Source organism: Mesoplodon mirus (assembly GCF_964341445.2).
Source record: "Mesoplodon mirus genome assembly, chromosome: 6".
NCBI lineage: Eukaryota > Metazoa > Chordata > Mammalia > Artiodactyla > Ziphiidae > Mesoplodon > Mesoplodon mirus.
The window spans coordinates 70,505,808-70,516,237 of record NC_138982.1 but is presented as its reverse complement, the minus strand read 5'-3'; positions in this window follow the sequence as shown (position 1 = coordinate 70,516,237).

Here is a 10,430-nt window from a genome sequence, read left to right as displayed (position 1 = left end):
AGGTTAAATTTACATAGGACTTAAAAACAGATAATTAAAGAAGAAGAAATAGAAATAATTAGAATATACGTGGAAAATAATTTAACCTCTCTAGGAATTGAACACATGCAAAATGAATAGACCAAAAGTAATAGACCATTTTCATCTATCAAAGAGCAAATACAAAGAAGCTGTAGGGATCAAAGCTGATAAGGGCAGGGCTTGTTAGCACACTCATACTCTGCTGAGTAGATGTATAAATTATCATACCCTTTCTGGAAGACATTTTAGCAGTTTGTATCAAGAGCAATTTGTATGGAGGTTCCTTAAAAAAACTAAAAATAGAATTACCATATGATCCAGCAATCCCACTCCTGGGCATATATGCAGAAAAGATGAAAACTCTAAGTCAAAAAGATGCATGCACCTCAGTGTTCATAGCAGCACTATTCACAATAGCCAAGACATGGAAGCAACCTAAATGTCCACTGACAGATGAATAGATAAAGAAGATGTGGTACATATATACAATGGAATACTACTCAGCCATAAAAGAAGAATGAAATAATGCCATTTTCAGCAACATGGATGGACCTAGAGATTATCATACTAAGTGAAGTAAGTCAGTCAGAGAAAGACAAATACCATATTATATAATTTATATGTGGAATCTAAAATATGATACAGGGGACTTCTCTGGTGGCGCAGTGGTTAAAAATCTGCCTGCCAATGCCACGGACATGGGTTTGAGCCCTGGTCCGGGAAGATCCCACATGCCACAGAGCAACTAAGCCTGTGCGCCACAACTACAGAGCCTGCACACTCTAGAGCCTGCAAGCCACAGCTACTGAGCCCATGTGCCACAACTACTGAAGCCCACATGCCTAGAGCCTGTGCTCCACAGCAAAAGAAGCCACTGCAATGAGAAGCCCCCTCACCACAACAAAGAGTAACCCCTGCTCACCACAACTAGAGAAAGCCTGTGTGCAGCAATGAAGACCCAACACAGCCAAAAATAAAATTAATTAATTAATTAATTAAAAATAAATAAAATATGACACAAATGAACTTATTTCCAAAACAGAAATAGACTCACAGACATAGAAAACAAACTTATGGTTACCAAAGAGGAAAGGGGGGGAAGAGGGTTAAATTAGGAGTTTGGAATTGACAGATATAAACTATTATATATAAAACAGATAACAACAAAGTCCTACTGTATAGCCCAGGGAACTATATTCAATATCCTATAATAAACCATAATGGAAAAGAATATGTATTTATATTGTATATATATCTGAATCACTTTGCTGTACACCCAAAACTAACACAATATTGTAAATCAACTATACTTGAATAATAAATAAATAAATTTAAAAGATGTCATAAGTTCTAAAGAAATACCATCTAAAACTTCTGTGAGCTGATGGATTGTATAGTGAAAAGAACAACTAATAACCATCCTCACTCCTATTAGTACCAAAGAAGGTCTATTGAGGGGACTCCATTTTGCTGTTTGCATTGGCTGTGATTGGGAACTGTACATAGGGACTCAGTGTGGGTTTAAAGGCACCAGCTGCCCAGTGTCACAGGAGCACCTGCATTGTGCATCATCTTCCTTGGCTTCTTGGGAGTTTTGGAGTCTTATTTCCTGACTTTTTTTTGTACCCTTTGTCATCAGAATGCCATTTGGAGATAAACATGTACTCTATATGGCCTCTTCTAAGAAGTGTAAATAGCTAATGGTATAGCCATTTCATTTTTAAAGTCTAGATATTCATTTATAAAAAAGCTCTCTTTTTTTCCAGTGTTCTAGGTTATTAGCATTGTAGCAGGGGATCAAATTCAAATGCAAGTTCCTTGGTTTTCTTTGGTTCATCAGATAAAAAAGTTGAGCCAAGGTTAAGCATTGAAAGTGATGTATTTTAGATATGAAATTCTTGTTAGATTATATGGCAGGTATTAAGAAAAAGGGCCTTTTCACTGCTGAAAACCCCTCCAGAGAACACTTAGAATACATAAATGGTAACTAGTGTTCTTCCTTGTGTCAAGAAAAGTGATTCTTAGGAACGAATAGTTTATGGTAATAAAACTTTTGGAATAATTGGGTAATGAATTTAATGAAAATTAGCCATAGTATTTAAACCTACATCCTTTGAATGTAGGGAACAAATGTGAGGGCACTCTTCATTTTCAAGATCTTAGCTTATTAAAATGTATAATAGTTATGTAATCAAATTGAAATATTATATTTGTGTTCTTTTACTCTGATGTTTGAGTTTCAGTAAACATAGGGGTGCTTATTGTTGATCAGCTTGATAAAATTGGCACTAGTTGTCATTCAGAATTGCAACGTAAGAGACCTAGGGCTCATATTCTGGGTTGTCAAAGTATCAAATAATCTCTTAAGAACTCTTGGCATGAATTTTACAGTTATTTTTTGGACTCGGCCATGAAAGAAAATCAAAATAGCTCTTTGCACTTTAGCAGCCCTTTATGATTTTTAGTACTTTGCCGTAGATCACTAATGAGCACTCCCAAAATGTTTACTGTGAAGCAGAAAAATAAAAGTCTCATTTTAAAACTGGATACCTTGAGGCAGAGAGTGGATACTAGGAATAGACTCAGTGAGTGACAAACTTGGGACCAACTCCAGAGCCCCTGTCCTCAGCAGGTCCAGGAGTGGGAAGGGCAGTCCCAGAACCCGCACAAAGGGGAATTCATGAGTCATTCTCCTTTCTTCAACTTCTAGTAAGATGAAGGGCAGAGAACCCCACGCCATTGCGTTAGGAGACAGTGTATTTGTTTCAACTTCTTTCAAATTGAGGGAGTGGGCTAGATTTATATCTTGTCAATGAACAACCCAAAATACTGTTTTTATTTTGATTTGAGCATATGAATGCTTAATCTCCTGCTCCATGGATTGGAATGCATGGGAGGGTATTGTCCTCCAACTGACCTTTCCCAAAATCGAATCCTGAGTCGAAAAGCTGTAACGTAAAACCCCAAATCATTGGCCTTAAAGAAGTTTCCCTGAGAGAATTAGGCCATTCCTTTTTGATTTCTAAATGCATGTGTCTTGTGCATGCATTCACAAACTGTGGTATCCTTGGCCTCAAGCCTCCCTGAGTTTCAGGATGCGTGGATAAGCAATAATCTCTCAGTTCCAACTTGATTGGAGCCTGAACCCAATCTCACCCGAAATTAGTTTTCAAATCCAAATGCAATTAAAAACAGATGTTTCCAATCAGACTGAAAGATTGTGAAAAAAAAAGTCAGGTTCACTGCCTTTACAATCAGTTGAATATTCTAGGTATTTGTAATCAATGGGAAGGGAGAAGAAATAAGTTGTTTCCAGAGAGTTCGCTCATCTTTCCTTCCACACTGAGCCCTCCAAGGGCTCAGAATCAGTACATTTTGAAGAGGTGTATGATGATTTGCCAGGCTGGACTTTTCTGCCTGATCCACTTTCTAATCTATTCCAGGTCCAGACAGATAAGCATCTTGAGTTAGGCACTTCATAATTCTTATTGCTGAGAATGAATTTCTACCAATAAAAGTAGGGACACATAAAAATAACTTGTTTCTTAAAAGTACTAGAATATTAAAGGTTCTTAGACAGAAAGTTTCATTTAGCACATGCTTTAAAATTCCTTCTAGAGCTAGCCTAACGGCAATTCAGGAAACATTAGTGAGTTTTGGGAGGTTTTTTTCCCCACTGAATCAAAACCCCATTAACGTATGCATAGTGGGGAAAAGGAGGAGAAAGCTTACTTGTGGACAAATAGTATCCATGAACTTTAATGCATTAAAATGGATTCATAAGTTCTTCTAAGATGAAAAACACGTGTCCAATTATTGTGAGATTCACCACTCCTTACAAGTTCAGAGCAGACAGTCCTCATCTCCTTGTCTTAAAATGAGTATGTCTATTTTCAGAATAATTTTCAGCATGAAGCCTGGTCCACCATTTGATTTTTAATCTCCTCTTTTATCCCTGGAATCTTGCATTCCTGGTGCACTTCATCTTTTTTGTGTGTGGAATAATATCTTTCAGAAAACTTTGATGCATTGGTGAATTAAAAGAAAAAAATGAGATGTAAGTGCTTGCTCTATTTGTCATTTTTAATACATTTTGAGTCACTTGATTTATGATTAAGCATTTCTTGGGAGAGGAGAATGTTTAAGGTGGTATTTTGAGCTCCATTTAAGGCAATTTAGTTGTCATCAGGCCTCCTCACCCCATAACCTTCGTAAGACCTTGCTTCATAAATTGGACCCAAACAATTGGCTTGTGTTTCGAGTAGACAAAGCCTTATGGAAATGATACTTGCTAAGTGTTTTTATTGGACATCTGGGTAAGAGTTAGTCTTTGTCAGACCAGTCACAGACCATAGCCAGCCTGACTGCTACACCCTTGGTGGCAGTTTCTGCTCTTAGAAAACTCTTTTAAAATTCTTTTAAATGGAGAGGGAATGAGATTTGGATTCATTTTGACCCCCAGCTTTCTGCTTTGATTTCTGATTCCATGGCTGAGTTTAAGGGTGTTCACTCCATTCCTCCCTCATCTTTAGGTCAGGTCTCTGCATTTAGTGCTTCCCTTGTCCTCTGCTGGCAGCACGCCCTAGCGCTGGGTGGAATCTCATAGTCCATGTTACATCCATATCATACCTGGATCTTATGGCTCTGCTGAGGAATGGCAAGGCGATTTCAGGCCCTGGAGGTGCCAAGTTGAGTTCAGCCAGCTTGAAAAGGTGACTGGGGTTCTCTCTCCCCTCACTTCTTCTTCTCAGTGAGTCACCTTGATCCGAACTAATGTTGGATGTCAGTGGCATAACACCTCCTCGTGGTCTATTTGACCCTAGATGAGAGAGAGAGAGAGAGTTAGTACAATTTCACTCCATTTCTTAATTGCAAAACTTACCCTTTATTTAAAAGAAATAAAAGCAACGAATATGGTATCCCCTGGGGTTGATTACCAGATGAAAAAGAATGAGGAGCTCTCTCTAGTATTTTTTATTACTTGTACCATAATATAGAATTTTATGTTGGGAAAACACTTCTCAGCCATGACTTAATTCTAGAAATTCCTGGGCCAAAGGTAGAATATCTCTTAAATGAGAAATTCAAGGACAAAGGCAGGAAGTGCTTTGGCCAACTATGAAACAAAACCAAACAAACAAATAAACAAATAATAAATAGATACATAGAGGAGGGGAAATCTTCAGAGAATTCAAAAGATGAATTTTATTCTTGTTTAAATGGAGAAAAATGTCCATTTCCCAAGAGAAAATGGATTTGCATGTGATTCAGAGTGCTGACAAGAATAACACATAGCCCTAGCAAGCTGTCTTTTATTAGTGCTCTCCTGAGAGTTCTGGGGCTGTTTTTTTGTTTGGTTTTTTTTTTTTTTTTTGCGGTACGCAGGCTTCTCACTGTTGTGGCCTCTCCCATTGCGGAGCACAGGCTACGGACACGCAGGCTCAGCAGCCATGGCTCACGGGCCCAGCCGCTCCGCGGCATGTGGGATCTTCCCAGACCGGGGCACGAACCCGTGTCACCTGCATCGGCAGGCGGACTCTCAACCACTGCGCCACCAGGGAAGCCCTCTGGGGCTGTTTTAAATGTGAGAATGTAAACACCCATGGAGGTGTTTATTTAACTTCTTCTGGTGTGGAGATACATCAGACATCTTATTAAATAAAATTTTCAGATAAGCCCTCACTGTGCCTACATGTGATTTCAGAATTGAGGAGACATGAATGTCATTGCAGTCTACTGATGGTTTTAAAACATTTTCTGGGTGACAGAGCCATCTCACACAGGACATCTCAGATTTGCTATTCTTCAGAGGAAGGGTCCTCAGTGAATCCAAAGAGTGCAACGTGGTCTTTGCTTTAGTCAGTCCCTGTAGTAGTGCCAACCAGAAAGCTGCAAACAGGAACTCCTAGAGCCAAAGAATTCTGCCATAACTAGCTTCCATCTCTTAACACTTTAGTTTGCTTGTCAGTAATGGATGGAACGAAATTGAGGTGTTTGTCGTGAGGTGGATGGACCTAGAGTCTGTCATACAGAGTGAAGTAAGTCAGAAAGAAAAACAAATACTGTATGCTAACACATATATATGGAATCTAAAACTAAATGGTTCTGAAGAACCTAGGGGCAGGACAGGAATAAAGACACAGACATAGAGAATGGACTTGAGGACACGGGGAGGAGGAAGGGTAAGCTGGGACAAAGTGAGAGAGTGGCATGGATATATATACACTACCAAACGTAAAATAGATAGCTAGTGGGAAGCAGCGCATAGCACAGGGAGATCAGCTTGGTGCTTTGTGACCACCTAGAGGGGTGGGATAGGGAGGGTGGGAGGGAGGCTCAAGAGGGAGGGGATATGAGGACATATGTATGCATATGGCTGATTCACTTTGTTATACAGCAGAAACTAACACAACGTTGTAAAGCAATTAAACTCCAATAAAGATGTTAAAAAAATAATAATAAAGTACATTGACTTCAAACAAAAATAATGGATGGAACTGAATTACATCTAAAATAGTCTTTCCAGCTTTAGAATTCTTTGGCTATTCTCTGTATTCAACTCCAGAGTTTGTTTGTTTTCATTCCTTTGGGTGTAGGACATAAAGGAAAGCAAGCAAGCCAGGGAGGAGACAAGGAAGGCGAAGATCAGGAAAGGGAAACAAGAATGAGAAAGAGCTTGGAGAAGAATGAAAGGAAATAGACTTCTAGATAAGTAATGGGTGAGGGTGGGATGCAGATTAATTTCCTGTATCTCAGATTTAACACAAGGGGGAATAGCTGATGATATGAAGCATAATTCTGTATGTAGTGTCAGAGTTAATAATCCATTTAACTTTTTCCTTAAGAAAAACATACCAGGCGAAGGCACCGTTCATTCTGTACTGCAGGCACAGATGACAATGGCCCAGTTGGGTGGTGCTGGGAGCAGAGCCCTTACTGGTTAGTAAGGAGGAATCCCAAAGTGCAAACTGCAGCCTCCTCCATGGTGGGGCGAGGAACTTCATTTTGTTGATGCTCTTTGGGTGCTGGGATGCTTCCATGCCTCTTCCTCCCTGCAGCATGTTCATTCTAGAACCTTCCGCCCCAACCAGGTCTATCCGTTCCAAAATAAAGAGTGGGTTTCCCATCAAGGTTTTCTGCAACTGGCTACATTTTAGTTGATGGGAAAATCTGTAGGAATTACCGTCTCTGGTTCTAACTTTATTCAGTGGTCAGCAGTGGTTCTTATCTTTTAATGTACAGAATAACAAAAATTACTGATGTGTTCTGTGTGGCACCCTGGTCTCTTAAAGCAGATGGGGGCCAGGGGGGTGGGGTTGAGTGAGGATTAGGCATCCCTTCTGTTGTGGGTAATTGTAAAATATTTCGTTTTCTGGAGGGTCAGGGGGATGCTGTGGTAACATATTGATACAACTGTGTAGGGAACTGGTTCTGGAAAAGATGGCAAAGGTTCTCAAGGTGGAATTGGCTGGTGTGAGCAGGCGTTCCATAAACACTGACTGAAACACCGTGGAGTGGACTGACTGGTGGGCGTGGGTGTGGCTGGGAGGGGACCCCAGTACAGACATTCCTCTCCTGGCCAGAGAGGTGATGGGCTGTGATAACAATGGCAGCCACTGTCCAGACAGTGTGTCTCTGTTCAGGACTGCCGCAGCAGCAGTGGCCTGGAGCCCTTTGTTTGGAAAGAAACTTTATTATTCCTCAAGCCTTAGGTCTGTCGGCTGCTGCCCAGAGTTTACAAATCCTGCAGGCAGTTGTTGTGCCTTCTTTGTTTATGAAAACCACACCTCAGTACCATCCTTTACTGACATGGCAGCTCATTCAGGGGGGTCCCTCTTAGCTTGTGCAAGAGGGATGAGGAGTTGGATCATTGACTGGAAACGGTAAATAAAATGAAGAGCCATTTTTAAAAAACTAATACATACATACTATAAACATTTTCATTGAACTTAAAATATAAAACTGTGTATTGGTTCAGGAATCACTTGATGCAGGAGGGGAAAACTCTTTTCTTTAAATCTGGCTCTGATATTGGAGTTGTCTTTCACAAACCACATTTATACAATTCCCCGTTTTGGGTTCCTTTAAAGTTATAGCTACATTAGAGCAAGAACTTAAAGATGCTCGTAGAATACTCTGAGAGCAGAGGCCTCCAGGTTGTAATTGTCGTTTTTTCCCTTGAGTCTTACAGTTCTCTCATTCACACGTAGTATAACAATATTTTTAGGAGCTCCCTTTTGGCAAGCCTTTGCAAAGCAGCCATCTTCATTTTCCTAAAAACAATTCCTTCCTTTTGCACTCATCTTTCATGGCTTCACGTAATATTTAGTTAAATTGTGTAAATGTATTAAGTCCAACAGGTCACATACAGGTGTCAAATCAAAAACAACTGATTCTTAAAAGATCCATGCACCCCAATGTTCATAGCAGCACTATTTACAATAGCCAAGATATGGAAACCATGAAAGTGCCCACCAGTGATTGGATTAAGATGTGATATATATTTATATATATGTATCTATATATCTATGTCTAGATATATAGATATAGATATATGATGGAATATTACTCAGCCATAAAAAATAATGAAATACCACCATATGCAGCAATGTGGATGGACCTAGAGAATATCACATCTAGTGAAATAAGTCAGATAGAGAAAGACAAATACTGTATGATATCACTTATATGTGGAATCTAAAAAATAATACAAATGAATGTGTATGCAAAACAGAAACAGACTCACAGACATAGAAGACAAACTTGTCATTTTACCAAATGGGAGAGGGAAGTGGGGAGGGACAAATCAGGGTGTGGGATTAAGAGATACACACTACTATATATAAAATAGATAAGCAATAAGGATATACTGTATAGTACAGGGAATTATACCCATTATCTTGTAATAACCTATAATGGAATATAATCGGCCAAAATTCTGGATCACTGTGCTGTATACATGAAACTAATATTGTAAATTAAGTACACTGCAGTTAAAAAAATCAATTCATGGTGAATTTACAACTCAACCAGTCAGAGCAGGGGGAGGCCTGCTCTTGGTTGATCCTTGGTGTTGGTGGAAAGGAGCAGAGAGGCTTACAGAGGGTGGGAGTGACCACTCATCTGCAGAATTTGTAGGTGGGGGTCATTAAGCAGCTTCCACTCTAGTATATTTGTACCATGCAGAGTGCAATGTGACAGTCCCTAGTTGGGAAAAAAAGAGAGAAGTCCAGTCGCTGCTAAATGTTATGTGCAGTGGAGACAATTAGCACATTGGAAGAGAGGTCACTTCTGGCTGAAATGAGCAAATGGAAGGCAGTTGTTATGGGATGAATTGTGTCCCCCCAAAATTCATATGTTGAAGTCCTAACCCCTAGTGCTTCAGACTGTAACTGTATTTGGAGATAGGTCTGTAAAGGTAATTAAATTAAAATGAGTGGGCCCTAATCCTGGTCTTTTTATAAGAAGAGGACATTTGGACACAGACATGGACAGAGGGAGGACGATGTGAAGACACAGGGAGAAAATGGCATCTATAAGGCAAGGAGAGAGGCCTGGCACGGATCCTTCCCTCACAGCCTCCGGAAGGAACCAACTCTGCTGACACGTTGTTCTCAGACTTACAACAACCTCCAGATTATCTGTTATTTAAGCCACCCAGTCTGTGGGACTTTGAATGGCAACCCTCACAAACGAATACAGAAAGCTCTATGGAGGAGGGAATATATGATGTGGGCTTGAAAGGATGGTTAGGTTAGCAGTAGATCAAGGTTAGAGGAAGGAACTTCCAGGCGGATGGAAGAGCAAGGCTTAAAGGTGGGTACGTATTTGAGATCTAGTAAGAAGACTTGTTTGGCTGGAGGAGGGCTACTGTAGGGCAGTAGTAGAAGAATAGGCTAGAAGAGGTAGGTCAGAACCTTGGGCCTTAAGGGCCACCTGTGGGCCGTGGGGACTCACTGAAGGCTTTGGAACAGTGCCATGATCAAAGCAGCATTTTAGAGATGTTAGCTAGTCTGGAGTTGTCAGAGCAGGCTGCTCGGCACCTGCCAAAGTCCCTTGTGGCTGTCATCTGTATGAGTGTGACCAGCTTCCAGGCGTGGCTGATGATGCTCCTTGGATACTACCTAACTCATGAGGGAGGACGTAGACTTTAATTCATCTTTGGGTTTATGTGATGCTTCTCACATTGAGGTGTTGAAATTGAAACAGCATTTTACCTTGCATGTGGGTCTTAAAAGCCGGTTTATCTGTATATGGTAATTCCTGGAAAGCCTATAAAATCATTGGTGCTTAATATTTGTGAATAAATGCAGTAATGAGCATGCCCATGGTTTTTGATAATGCTTGTAGCCTGCTGCGTTAGAAGAGGTTTCTCAGGCCTCCATCCACACTAGCTATTCTAGAGCCTC